This window comes from Tachyglossus aculeatus, chromosome 2 (genome assembly GCF_015852505.1).
Source record: "Tachyglossus aculeatus isolate mTacAcu1 chromosome 2, mTacAcu1.pri, whole genome shotgun sequence".
NCBI lineage: Eukaryota > Metazoa > Chordata > Mammalia > Monotremata > Tachyglossidae > Tachyglossus > Tachyglossus aculeatus.
Genome location: NC_052067.1, coordinates 99,564,306 through 99,578,516, shown reverse-complemented (window position 1 = coordinate 99,578,516; position 14,211 = coordinate 99,564,306). Strand labels below are relative to the sequence as shown.

The 14,211-nt window shown below is 45.9% G+C and overlaps 1 long non-coding RNA gene across 2 annotated transcripts; it reads left to right on the top strand.

Moving 5' to 3' along the window:
- The first annotated feature begins 6,523 nt into the window (after positions 1 to 6,523).
- Positions 6,524 to 13,968, top strand: LOC119919523. 2 transcript variants are annotated; one of them, XR_005447699.1, is made up of 3 exons: positions 6,524 to 6,634; positions 8,044 to 8,127; positions 13,928 to 13,968. It is a non-coding gene; the product is annotated as an uncharacterized LOC119919523 (long non-coding RNA). The 2 variants fall into 2 exon arrangements; XR_005447700.1 differs by lacking the exon at positions 6,524 to 6,634 and adding an exon at positions 6,732 to 6,869.
- The last annotated feature ends 243 nt before the right edge of the window (positions 13,969 to 14,211 follow it).

Below are 14,211 nucleotides of genomic sequence, written 5' to 3'. Positions count from 1 at the left end.
TACACTGTGCCACGTCCTCTATCGGTAATTTATTTTAATGTCTGTCTAGACTGCAAGCTCCCTGCAGGCAGGGATTGGGTCTAGCCAATTCTATCGTACTTCTCCAAATGTTTAGCACAGTGCTCCGCACACAGGAAGGACTCACTAAGTACCCCTGATTTATTGACTGACTGATAGACTGAGGAAATGTAGGAACAATGAAGCTTAGATCAAATTGGAGTGCTCCAAAGGCAGAGCAATGTCCTTCCTTCTAGGTTTCCAAGAGCTCTGCACCTATCCAGAAGGTGAAATAAACTTCTTCAAGTAGGTTCACTAACATCACCCTACAAGCCTGCCAGATTCAAAAAGCAGGGCGGTATTACCAATTCTAAAAGCCTGGGATGAGTTCTGTCAGTATTAAGACAATGCTCACAGCGACACAGTGCCTGACACATAGAAAGTGCTTAACCAAATACCATAAAAAATATACAGCTTCAGTAAGTGGGACATCGAAGAAAATAGACAATATTGCAGTGCCCAAGGGGCAATTTATTCATTCATTCATTCAATCATATTTATTGAGCACTTACTGTGTGCAGAACACTGCACTAAGCGCTTGGGAAGTACAATTTGGCAACATATAGAGACGGTCCCTACCCAATAGTGGGCTCACAGTCTAGAAGGGGGAGACAGACGACAAAACAAAACATATTAACAAAATAAAATAGAACAGGAAATATGTACAAGTAAAACAAATAGAGTAATAAATATGTACAAACATATATACAGGTGCTGTGGGGAGGGGAAGGAGGTAAGGCGGGGGGGTGGGGAGGGGGAGGAGAGGGAGAGGAAAGAGGGGGCTTAGTCTGGGGACTGAGTGCCTTATTGAGTGCCCTGCTTTAAATCTCTCCCTGTTGTAGTCTAATGAAGGGAGCAAGTTAGGGTGATATAGAAGGGAGTGAGAAAAGAGGAAAGGAGGGCTTAGTCAGGGAAGGATGAACAGTATATCTGTCTCCCCTGCTAGATTGTAATCACCTTGAAGGCCGGGAACATGCCTACTAACTCTGTTACACTGTACTCTCCCAAATACTTAGGGCAGTGTTCTGCACACAGTAAGCACACAATAAATACCATTCCTTGATTGACCAAGAGTAACCCCGCTGAAGCAAACGTTAGCGTAGTGGATAGACATGGGCATGGGAGTCAGAAGGTCATGGGTTCTAATCCTGACCCCACCACCTTGCTGTGTGACCTTGGGCAAGTCACTTCATTTCTCTGGGCCTCAGTTACCACGTCTGTAAAATAGGGAGTAGGACTGTGAGCCCCAAGTGGGACAACCTGACAACCTTGTATCTACCCCAGTGCTCAGAACAGTGTCCGGCACATAATAAGTGCTTTAGAAGTATCATAATTATTATTATTAAACAGTTCATTCAGCCTTTGAGAAACTCAGAACCAACATTCTAACACCGTCTCCAAGAATAGGAAAATAATCTTTCGATACTTTTACACAATTAGGGCCTTGGGTAGTTGGCTACAGTGTGACCCTCCATCCAATATGACTGCCAAAGTGAGATTAAAAAAAGACACTGATGTTGAAAGAATAATAATCGTCATGATAATAATTATTAAGTGCTTACTATGTGCCAAACACTGTACCAAGCACTGGGGTATATACAAAATAATCCTTTTGGACACAGTCCCTGTCCCAGAGGAATCTCAGCCAAAGTCAGAGAGGGCTGTAGGCAGGAAATGCATCTGCTATATTTTTTATGGTATTTGTTAAGCACTTACTATGTGCCAGGAACTGTACTACGCCAGTAGATCCAAGATAATCAGGTTGGACACAGTCCCCATCCCATGTGGGACTCACAGTCTTTAATCCCCATTTTATATGTGAGGGAACTGAGGCCCAGATAAGTGAAGGGAACTGCCCAAGGTCACAGCAGACAAATGACCGGGCCAGTATTAGAACCCAGGCCCTTCTGAGTACCAGGCCCACACTCTATCCACTGGGCAATTCTGCTTATGTTGTCTTCTCCCAAGTGCTTCGTACAGTGCCCTGCTTGCAGTAAGCGTACGAGAAATATGATTGATCGACGAAGACTGAATCTCGTTTTTACAGGTGAGACCCAGAGAATTTAAGTGACTTGCCCAAGGTCACAGAGCAGGTAAGTGGCACAGCTGGGATAAGTCCTCGGACTGCCAGGCCCGGGTTCTTTCCACAGGGTCCTGATGTTTAAGTGATCTTTTCCTTCCAAAAGTGGCATTGGATTCAGCCAGCAAGAGCCCTCTGGGGAGAAATGTCTTGCCAAGCCACCCTGCCCAGCTGGTTAACGGAGCCAATTCTGGGACCTGAAATCCTAATGCCAGGTGCTCTGAAACGCTTTGAACCGTGCTACATTTGAAAATTGCGGCCAAATTAAATTTAGCCTTTTGAGAAACACAATATGCTCATTCAGAGCTAATTCTCATGGTAGCTAGTTTTTAATGTTCTAACGTTTTGAATTCCATTCTCTGGGTCTCTGTCTGCTTAACATTTGCCCGTGTTTCATACTAAAGGCATTTTGAATTATGCAAACCAAAAAAATAAGCCACAGATCAAAAACTAAATGTGTGCTCTCTACCGTGGAAATGTTGATTCAAGTGCTTTGTAATAATCTTACCAAGCAGGTCTTTTCCAAATCTAATCACACTCACAGAAAGGGAAATCATTTTGGAAGTATAAATGTACACATAGCTGAAGAAATGTTGATTTGGTCTAAGTTTACTGTTCTCTGATGCTCAAACACCAAGGGTAAGAATGTAAGAACATAAGTGACTCTGCCTTGGGGCAGATCACTGGTCTGAATACACTGGTCCAAGTCGCCCAGTGTCCTGCTTCTGAGAATGGTATAAATGCTCAGAGGTGGTGGTGTGGCCTGACGCGAGCCTGGGAGCCGGAGGACCTGGGTTCCAATCCCAGCCCCGCCGCATATCTGCTGTGTGACCTTGGGCAAGTCACTTAAGTTCTCTTTGCCTCAATCACCTGGAAAGAGCTCTGGCTTGGAAGTCAGAGGCCATGGGTTGAAATCCCAGCTCTGCCAATTGTCAGCTTTGTGACTTTGGGCAAGTCACTTATATGAGAATCAGGAACGAGGCACGAACTAGGAGCAAGGGTATCAATCAGTCAATCAATCAATCGTATTTACTGAGCGCTTACTGTGTGCAGAACACTGTACTAAGCGTTTGGGAAGTACAAGTCGGCAACACATAGAGACGGTCCCTACCCAACAGTGGGCTCACAGTCTAGAAGGAGGGGGCAGACAACAAAACAAAACATGTGGACAGGTGTAGCAAGGTGAGGTAGGAGGGGGCAAGGTGATTGACTGATTTAGAGCCAATAGTGAGGAGATTTTTTTGTCTGATGCAGAGGTGGATGGGCAACTACTAGAGTTTCTTCATAAGTGGGGAAACATGGCCTGAATATTTCTGTAGGAAAATGATCTGGGCAGCAAAGGAAACAATAGACTGTTGTCGGGTGGGGAGAGACAGGACGCAGAAAGATCAGCAAAGAAACTGATACAATAATAAAGGTGGGCTAGGATAAGTGATTGGATTAATGGGATAGCAGTTTGGATCGGGGGGACGGGGCAGATCTCAGCAACGTTGTGAAGGTGGAACCAACAGTATTTGGTGATGGAATGAATATGTGAATTGAATGAGAGGAGTCAAGGAAGGCTTGTGAGACAGGAAGGATGGTAGTGCTGTCTACAGTGATGGGAAAGTTGGGGGTGAACAACAGGGTTTGGGTGGGAAGCTAAGAAGTTCTGTTTTAGACCTTAAATTTGAGGTGTTGGGAGGACACCCAAGAGCCATAGGCTATCAGGGTTTGGTCACACAAGCCTAAATCTCCATAGTATGCAGTATTTAGGTGCCCAGAATAGAAAAACAAAGAGTCACCACATTTTGGGTTGAATTTGAGACCTAGGAGATCAAAATATGGCAATATGGGATTCTTCATTTTTCATTCCCCTCTTGATTGTGCCTGCTTCGCCCCCATCATTCTCACTAACTTCTTGCTCATATCCTCCCTCATATCTGAAATTCTCTCCCCCTTCACGTCCAACAGATCATTTCTCCTCTCCAAATCTCCCAAAACTCTCCAAAGCCACTACGGCCCTTCTAAGCACTTTCGTTCCCATTATCCCTATAGCACTTGGGTACAATTTATATTCTCCCTAGCTCTTCCTAGCTGTAGTTAATTTCAGTGTGTGTTGCCTCTTCAGACTTTTAGTGACTTGAGAGCAGGGACCGGGTCTTTTAATTTTATTGTACTCACCCATGTATTCTGTACAGTACTCTGCACGCAGCAGGCGCTCAACAAATATTAGTGGTTGATTGACATTAACACTGCAGCAGAGCAGACAGGGCAGGTCCTCACTCTCACGGGACTGACTGCCAGAGAAGGAAAACGGTCAGAGACCATGTCCCTAACCTGTTCTCTGTCCTGGATGGAGTCTTTGGGCCTGAAATAAATCTAGGGAAAAAGCTTTCTGAGAAGGAGGGGCAGATGGTATTCGAGCCAGTGGCAACTGAAGACAGTGAGGAGGGGAAGGTGTACGAAGGAAGCCACACCATGAGCATGACCCCACTTAGTACAGTGCTCTGCAAACAGTAAGCGCTCAATAAATACGATTGAATGAATGCTCTAGACTGTGAGCTCATTATGGGCAGGGACTGTGTCTGTGTGTTGTTTGATTGTACTCTCCCAAGCACTTAGTACAGTGCTTTGCACACAGTCAGAGTTCAATAAATATGAATGAATGAATTTTCAGCTGGATCAAAATGTCTTCCAACCCGGAACTTTCTAACCAGAAATATGAAGCATTTCGTGGCACCCGTCAGCCTGATTTTCAGAGATCATATCAAATATAAAAATCAACCTGAAATATACTAGCAAAACAGTTGTCAGGAGGGCACAACTTGTGGCTTTCTTTTTCCTGCCTGTCAACATACAAGATGCCATGTACTCTCCATATCCATTTAGGATCATTTACCCCTCCCTAGTGCCCTGGCATTTTTTTAAAGATCATTAAGAATGGTTTAGGAACAGTCCTAATGCAGTCTGCCTGGAGATGTTTCTGTGAGTCTTGCTTACTTTGGGGGAGAGTGCTGACTGCTCACTGACCACTCACATTCATTCAATCGTATTTATTGAGCACTTCCTGTGTGCAGAGCAATGTACTAAGTGCTTGGAAAGTACAATACAGCAATTAAGAGAGACAATCCCTGCCCACAACATGTTCACAGTCTAGAGGGGGAAAGGCAGACATCAATACAAGTAAACAGGCATCAATGGAGATAAATAGAATTATATATACTCTGTATATTATGTACATTCTACATACATAAGTGCTGTGGGGAGGGGAGAGAAGGGAAGAGCAAAGGGATTGAGTGGAGATGAGGTGGAAGGGAGGGGGAGCTGAGGAAAAGGGGGCTTAACCCGGGAAGGCCTCTTGGAGGAGGTGTGTCTTCAGTAGGGCTTTGAAGGGAGGAAGAGTGATACTTGGCAGATTTGAGGAGGGAGGGCATTCCAGAGGAGGGACTTGGGCCAGGGGTTGGCGGCGAGACAGGAGAGATGGAGGCACAGTGAGAAGGTTAACACCAGAGGGCTGGGATGTTTCAAGCGCTTAGTACAGTGCTCTGCTCACACTAAGTGCTCAATAAATACGATTGAATGAATGAATGGATGTAGAAAGAGAGAAGGGAGGTGAGGTAGGAGGGGGTAAGGTGATGGAGAGCTTTAAAGCCAATAGTGAGGAGCTTTTGTTTGATGCAAGAGTTGGCTAGGCCACCACTGGACATTTTTGCGGAGGGGGGTGACATGCCCTGAACGTTTCTCTAGCGCTTAGAACAGTGCTTCGCACATAGTAAGTGCTTAACAAATACCATCCTCATCATTTTCCAGAAAGATAATCCGGGCAGCATAGTGAAGTAGGGACTGAAGTGGGGAGAGGCAGGAGGTTGGGAGATCAGAAAGGAAGCTGATGCAGTAATCCAGTCGGGTTAGGATCAGCAAGGTAGCGGTTTGGATGGAGGGGAAAGGGCGGATCTTGGCGATGTTGTGGAGGTGAGACCGGCAGGATTTGGTGATTGATTGGAGGTGTGGGGTGAATGAGAGAGCGGAGTCGAGGATGACACCAAGGTTGCGGGCTTGTGAGACGGGAAGGATGGTTGTGCCGTCTACAGTGATGGGAAATAACAGTGATGGTATTTGTTAAGCGTTTACTATGTGCAAAAGACACTGAGCCGGGCCGGGGCCGGGGGAGGGGGAGCTGCGGCGGGGAGCTCTAGGGCAGCCTCAGCTACGATTGAGAAAAGCATCCCGAGTGACTGGCGGGACGCGGTGGGCGCGGAGGGGCGGGGCGGGGCGGTCCATGGCCCTGGCAACGGGGCGCGCATCCTAGCAACGCCCCGCCTCCCAGCCCGGCCGCGGTTGCCATGGAGACGAGGCTGCTAGGACGCGCAGTTGGACGAAACCAAGGCGACGGATCGATCGCTCGCCGGCCTCCCGGGCCGGACCGGCCCCCAGAAGCGATGGAGGAACCGGGCCCCCTCAGTCCGGCCCCCGAGGATCCCTCCAAAGCCTATGCCGAGGAAGAGCCCACTCTGGGTGATGCCCTGGCCGCCTCCGCGGGCCCTATGCGGGGGGGCAATTCCCCGTCGGCGTCCGAGTCCTCGGACAGGCCCATCCCACTCCGGGGCCGGAGCCCGAGCACCTCGGGGACTGTGGGGCAGGGCGGCCCCGAGACCCCCGCCCGGCCCAGCCGAGCAGCACAAAGAAGTGTGGACTAGAGTGGTGGGGGCGGTCAGCAAGGAGGCTGATACAGTAATCACAGAGGGATAGGGTATGTGCTTGGATGGACAGAGGAGCCGTTTGGGTGGAGAGGAAAGGACTTCTTTTCGCCATGTTGTGAAGGTGGATTTAGTGATGGATTGAATATGTGGGTTGAATGAAAGAGAGGAGTCAAGGATAATGCCAAGGGTACGGGCTTGTGAGACACGAAGGCACCGATTGTGGCCACCTGGGGTGCAAGGGAAGAAGTGGGATGATTCTCTTACAATATCGGATCCGTGGGAAAGGATAGTGTTTGCTCTTTGGCCCTGTTGCCCCCATTGATGAGCTAAATGATGGCAGTGGAGGGGGCATTTGTGCTGCAGGAGAACGAGGGGGAGTCTGAGTTGGTGACAACGTTAACAGACAGCCTGAGCTTCCATTCGCTGGGTACCTATGCTGCATTTCCAGAGAACTGAACTAGGCACTTGGGAGAGTGATAATGATGAAAGAGAGAGTCCCGAATCAAATAAAACAACAAGTTATCCTCCATCCTGTAGAAGACTTCAGAACTTTTTTGGCAAAGGACCCCGTCGAATCTAATGATTAAGAAGCAGCATGACGTAGTGAAACAAGCACGGGGGAGTTAGGGGATTTAGGTTCTGATCCTGCCTCTGCTGTGAGCCTGCTATGTGACTTTGGGCAAGTCACTTAACGTCCCAGTGCCTCAGTTTCCTCGTCTGTAAAATGGAAGATTAAATCCCTGTTCTCTTTCCTGCTAAGGCTATGAGGGCCTGTGTGGACCAGGGACAATGCCTCACTTGATTATCCCGTATCGACCCCAGTGTTCAGTGCGGTGCTTGGCTCATGCCGCAATCATTACTAATGCCATTCTTTTTAGCTCTGAGTTCACAGGAGAGTTAATCTTGCCCTCAAAAAATGCTACTTAGCTATGATGATAATGATGAGGAGGAGGAGCAGGGGGAGGCTGAACCACCTCTGGGAAAAATGCCAGTTTTTTTGGTTTTCAGTGCCCTGACCCTCTGGTGGTAAGCCCCACATTCAGTGCCCTCCTAAATCCCACCCCTTCTAACACATTTTTTCCTATTTGTTCCCAGAATCCCAAGTCACACAGATCCACCAAAAATCTCTATTAGTCTAAGCCATTATTCATACCATCCCCTTCTAGACCATAAGCTCCTGGTAGGTAGGAAATGTGTCTAACACCTCCATTGTATTCTCCCAAGGGCCTAGTACAGTGCTCTGCACTCAGGGCACACTCGAGAAATGTCATCGATTGATAGAACCTGAGGACTTAACTCTTCATTCAGGTACTTACTCTGATTCCTCTATTCCTAAATATTCTTATGTTTGTCTCCCCCATTACAGTGTAAACTACTTGTGGTCAGAGATTGTAGCACTTCCTAGGTGTTTAGTGCACTGATTTCCACTCAGTGGGCACTCACTAAATACTATGACTTCTGCAAATAGCTAAGAACTGATCCTGGGCCTCAGTCCAGCCCTGACAGTTTTAAAACTGGCAGTTCACAGGCCTGGCAGTCTTAGCACTGGTATAGAGGACAAAAGAGTGCCTTCACCATCATCATCAAATGCCATCGAGTCATTTCCAATCCACAGCGACTCTGGACATATTTTCTTCAGAACATCCTATCTTCTGCCACAGCTGAGTCGATCTGATATACATATCATAGAGTTTTCTTGGGAAAAAATCCAGAAGTGGTTTACCTTTACCTTCTTCCGACAATGTGCCTTACAGTATATTACCAAAAAGGTTAAATTGCTATATAAAATAATCCCTTGACCTCTTCCATCATAAATGAAGCACTGCTCTAAGATGTCCTGCCCCAGTCCTGTCTGCCTTCAGGGAGATGTGTTCAGATGAAAACCCCAACACAGGTTCAAATATTCGTGAAAAAAAAGAAACCTAGATTGAATAATGTATAAAAATCATCAACATCACCTACCCGATTTGGGGCTAAGTGATTAGAACGATATCACTGTCTTTGATTTCAAAGTCATTCAGAGCTCTTAGGAACTCGAGATCAGTAAATGAGAGAAACAAATTGAAGTTTTTAAATGACACCAAGTAGTTCTCCTTCCCCTGAGCTGCAGTCTCCTGTTCTTCCATGGTTCCAGGGATCTGTAAGGAAGAGCAGGGAGTCGATTAGAGTTCTTGAACTCTACCCCTTTCCCTCAGCCGGATCAAGGATTTTAAGAAGGGGAAAGAAGAAGCTGGACTCACACCATCCCTTCCCTGGAGAAAAACTTCAAATCAATCAATCATATTTATTGAGTGCTTTCTGTGTGCAAAGCACCTGAGTGCTTGGGAGCATGCTATAGAACAGAGTCGTTAGACGTGTTCCCTGCCCACAGTGAGTTCATGATCTAGGGGGTAGACAGGCATTAATATAAATAAATAAATGACAGATATGTCCATGAGTGCTCTGGGGCTGAGGGAGGGATGAGTAAACAGTTCCATTCCAAGTGCAAGAGTGATGCAGAAGGGAAAGGAAGAAGAAGAAATGAGGGCCTAGTTGGGGCAGGTCTCTTGGAGGAGATATGCTTTTAATATGGCTTTTCAAGTGGGGAGAGGGATCGCCTGATGGATATTTAAAAGAGAGGGAGATCCAGGCCAGAGACAGGACATGGTCAAGAGGCCAGAAGGAAGACAATCGAGATTGAGGTACAGTGAGTAGGGAGGCATTAGAGGAGTGAAATCTATGGCCTGGGTTAGAGTAGGAAATCAGGGAGGTAAAGTAGGAATGAAGTATGGACAGAAGTAGGGGGAGACAGTAGACAGCTAGGTCAATGAGGAAACTGATACAGTAATCAAGCTGAGCTAAGTGCTTGGATTTATATGGTAGCAGTTTGAACGGAGAGAAAAGGGTGAATTTTAGCAATATTGTGAAGGCTGAACTCGTAGTGTTTGATGACATCGAATATGTAGGTTGAATGAGAGAGATGAGTCAAGGATAGTGTTAGTTATGGTCTTGTGAGACAGGGTGGATGGTGGTGCTGTCTACAGTGATGGGAAAATCTTGGCGAGGACAGGTTTTGGTGAAAATGTGCGGAGTTGTTTTGGACATGTTAAGTTTGAGGTGTCAGCAGGACATCCAAATAGAGATTTCCTGAAGATGGGGGAAGTGTCAGACTTTGGAGAAAGAGAGAGATCAGGTCTGATGATGCAATTGTAGTTGTAGTTGTAGTAGGTGTGATAGTTGAAGCAATGGAGGAAATGAGTTCTCCAAGGAAGAGGATGACTATGGAGAATAAAACGGCTCAGAACTGAGCTTTGAGAAACTCCCATAGTTAGAGGGTGGGAGGCATTCATTCATTCATCCATTCAATCATATTTATTGAGTGCTTACTGTGTGTAGAACACTGTACAAAGTGCTCGGGAGAGGACAACAGTAAACAGACACATTCCCCACCCACAACAAACTTACAGTCCAGAGGAGGGGAGACGAACATCAAGGAGAAGCCCATGGAAGAGACTTTGAATGAGTGGGCAGAGAGAGAGGAGAGGAACCAGGAGAGGACAATGTCAGTGAAGCCAAGGTGGGATGCTTTTCCTAGGAGAAAGAGGGCGGTTGGCAATGTCTAAAGCAACTGAGAGGTTGAGCAGGAGTAGGACGGAGAAGAGGCCATCAGATTTGTCAAGAAGGAGATCATTGGTGACGTTGGAGAGGGCGATTCTGGTGGAGTGAAGGGGGAGAAAGCCAGATTGAAGGGTTCAAGGAGAGAACTGGAAAAGAGGAAGTGGAGGCAATTGAGAAAGTTGAGAGGAGGAAGTTGAGAAGCCGCATGGCTTAGTGGCAAGAGCACTGACTTGGGAGTCAGAGGATGTCGGTTCTAATCCCAGCTCCTCCACTTCTCAGCCGTGTGACCTTGGGCAAGTCACTTAACTTCTCTGTGCTTCAGTTACCTCCATCTTTAAAATGGAGAATAGGACTGTGAGCCCCACATGGGACAACATGTTTAGCTTGTATCTACCCCAGTGCTTACAACAGTGCTTGGCACATAGTAAGTGGTTAACAAATACCATTTTTATTGTTATAATTATTACTAAGAATAGTAGTAGACAACTTGCTCCATGAGTTTGGAGAACAACGCTAGGAGGGATATGGGATGACAACTGGATGATGATGTAGGGTCAAGGGAGGGTTTTATAGGATAGGGGAGACCTAAGTATGTTGGAAAGCAGCAGAGAAGTCATCCTTTTGTCTGCTGCCCAAATTATTTTTCCAAAAAACAGTTCAGTCCACATTCCCCCAGTCCTCAAGAACTTCCAGTTGTTGTCCATCTACCCCTGCACCAAACACAATCCCTGTACCATTGTCTTTAAATTACAACCTTCAAGTGCTTAGTACAGTGCTCTGTACACAGAAGGCACTCAATAAATATTACAGATTGATTTAAAGCACTTAATCATCTCGATCCTCCTCCCTGATGTCAGTGATTTGCTATTACGACCCAGTCTGCACAATTCACTCCTCTAAAGCCGATTTATTCGAAGTCCCTTGATCTCATCTATCTTGCCACTGACCCATTACCCAGGTTTGTTCATCTGGGCTGAAAGTCACCTCCCCATCATTTACAACAGAACTCATCTCCTCGACTTCAAAGCCTTACTCAAATCACATCTCTTCCAAGAGGCCTTCCCAAATTAAGCCTTCTTTTCCCCTACTCCTTCTACCTTCTGCATCACCTCTCACTAGGATCTGTATCCTTCAGACACTTGCTATTCACTCCACCCTCAGCCCCTGCAGCATTTATGTACAATCTGAATGCCTACTCCCGTTGTAAATGGTAAGTTCCTTTCGGGTAGGGTACATGTCTAACAACTCTGATGTATTGCACTTTCCCAAATGCTTAGTAGAGAGCTCTGCACATCCTAAGAGCTTAATAAATACCATTGATTGATAGATTGATCATTGATTGATTAACAGAATATTAAATCAACCACACTTGTTCTTAGAAAAATCAGCCAACTAATTCAAAGAAAAATAAGTTCACTTGACTAAGGGAGATCATTTTGTAGAGGTATCGGTGGATGAGACACAGGACTCTTCCTGAAAAAAATGGACAGTAGAGAATGGAAGCACTTACCTGGTTATAAATGCCAGGTGAAACCAAACCCTCTTTCATGTGAATCACCCACTCCATTGGAGAACTCATTTGCTCCCGTGGCTTCAACTACCATCTTTTTGCAGACGATTCCCAATTCTGTCTCTCCAGCCATGATCTCTCTCCTTCTCTACAGTCTCACACTTCCTCCTGCCTTCACAACAGCTCTACTTGGATGTCCTGCCAACACCTCAAACTTAACATGTTCAAAACAGAACACCTCATATTTGCACACAAACTTGTCTTCCCCCCTGGCTTTCTCATCACTGTTGAGAGCACCACCATCCTCCCTGACTCACAAACCTGGAAACCTGCTGTTATCTTCGACTCCTCTCTCTCATTTAACCTGCATATTCAGGCTGCCACTAAATTCTGTGGGTCAACCTTCACGACATCACTAAATCTGTTCCTTCCTCTCCATCCAAACGGCTACCGTGTTAATCTGAGCACTTATCCTATCGCACCTTGATTACTGCGTCAGCCTCCTTGCTAACCTCGCTGCCTCCTGTCTCTCCCCATTCCAATCCATACTTCATTCTGCCGCCCGAATCTTTTTTCTACAAAGTTTCCCCCAATCCTCAAGAACCTCCAGTGATTGTGCATCCACCTCTGCATTAAACAGAAATTCTTTATCATTAACCTTAAAGCACTTAATCACCTTGCCCTCTCCAAACTTATCTCACCGCTCTCCTGTTACAACCCAGCCCATATACTTCACTCCTTTAATGCCAAATTACACACTGTACCTCGATCTCATCTATATCACCGCTAACCTTTTGACCACTTCCTGCCTCTGGCTGCAATGCCCTTCCTCTTCATATATAATGACATTAATAATGACATTTATTAAGCACTTACTATGTGCAAAGCACTGTTCTAAGCACTGGGGAGGTTACAAGGTGATCAGGTTGTCCCACAGGGGGCTCACAGTCTTAATCCCCATTGTACAGATGAGGGAACTGAGGCACAGAGAAGTTACGTGACTTGCTCAAAGTCACACAGCTGACAATTGGTGGAGCCAGGATTTGAACCCATGACCTCTGACTCTAAAGCCCATGCTTTTTCCACTGAGCCATACTTCTCCTTCAGATCTGACAGACAATCATTCTCCCTACCTTCAAAGCCTTATTAAAGGCACAGCTCTTCCAAGAAGTCTTCTCTAACTCATTTCTTCTTCTCTCACTCCTTTTTGTGTCACCCTTGCACTTAGATTTGCTCCCTTTATTCACCCCTCCCTCAACCCCACAGCACTTCTGTCCATATCTGTAATTTATTCATATTAATGTCAGTCTCCCCGGCTAGAGGAAATGGGTCTACCAACTGTGTTTTATTGTTCTCTCTCAAGTGTTAGTACAATGCTCTGCACACAGTAGGTGCTCAATAAATAAAATTGATTGATTGATAAATGATTACCCCTATTAAGTCCCTCAGTTCTTTTCTTTGAGCTGTAGAGAGCTGACTAACTTGAATGAGTGGTGGTCAACAGGAAAGAAACCTTCAATTTAGACTGTTATTAGAGAAACGTGAAACAAAGTTCAAAGTCCCGGGGCAGGAAACTAACCTATTCTGATACTGAAACTGCCATGCTGAGGCCTACATATTTCCTTTAGGTAATTAGGGTATATCAAGAGGATTACCTTTTTGACCTGGCTTTACTGTTTGTCAACCCGTCTTCTACCTAGATTCGTTCATCTGCAACAGACAAGATAGATACAATCCCAAGACCAGCCACAGAGGCAAATGCCAAGGAGTCCCCTGCTTCAGCTAAAGTGAATTTAGGAAATGGACTCTGGTCCTTTATATTATTTTCTTCCTTTGCAAGAGCTGATAAGATGTCCTAAAATGGAAGTTTTCAAAATGTGATTGAACTCTGTTGCCCACTAGCAGACTTGACATGACTGACTGCATTTTGCGTATGCTGACAGTAACCCTCCATTTTGTGCAGGCTGTGAGAACAACTCCTTTTTTTGTATTTTATGCAAGGCTCAGCAACAGATGTCTTCAAGGCCAGTAACACCTATCTATGCAAGGCCATGGGGCAGATAACAACAACCTGCACAAGGCAGTGAGAACAGAGAATAATGAGAATTTATAACATCTTGTTGATCCTAATTGGATTCCTGAAATTCCCAATTGCTCCGCTCCCATGTTGCTGTAACTCAATTAAAGACACAGTGAGAATGGGATCGGGGCTGCTTGCCACTCGTACCTCTCCCGAGAGGTGAATGGGCAGGTAGCCACTTTCCTTCTTTGCTGGTCTATCTGAA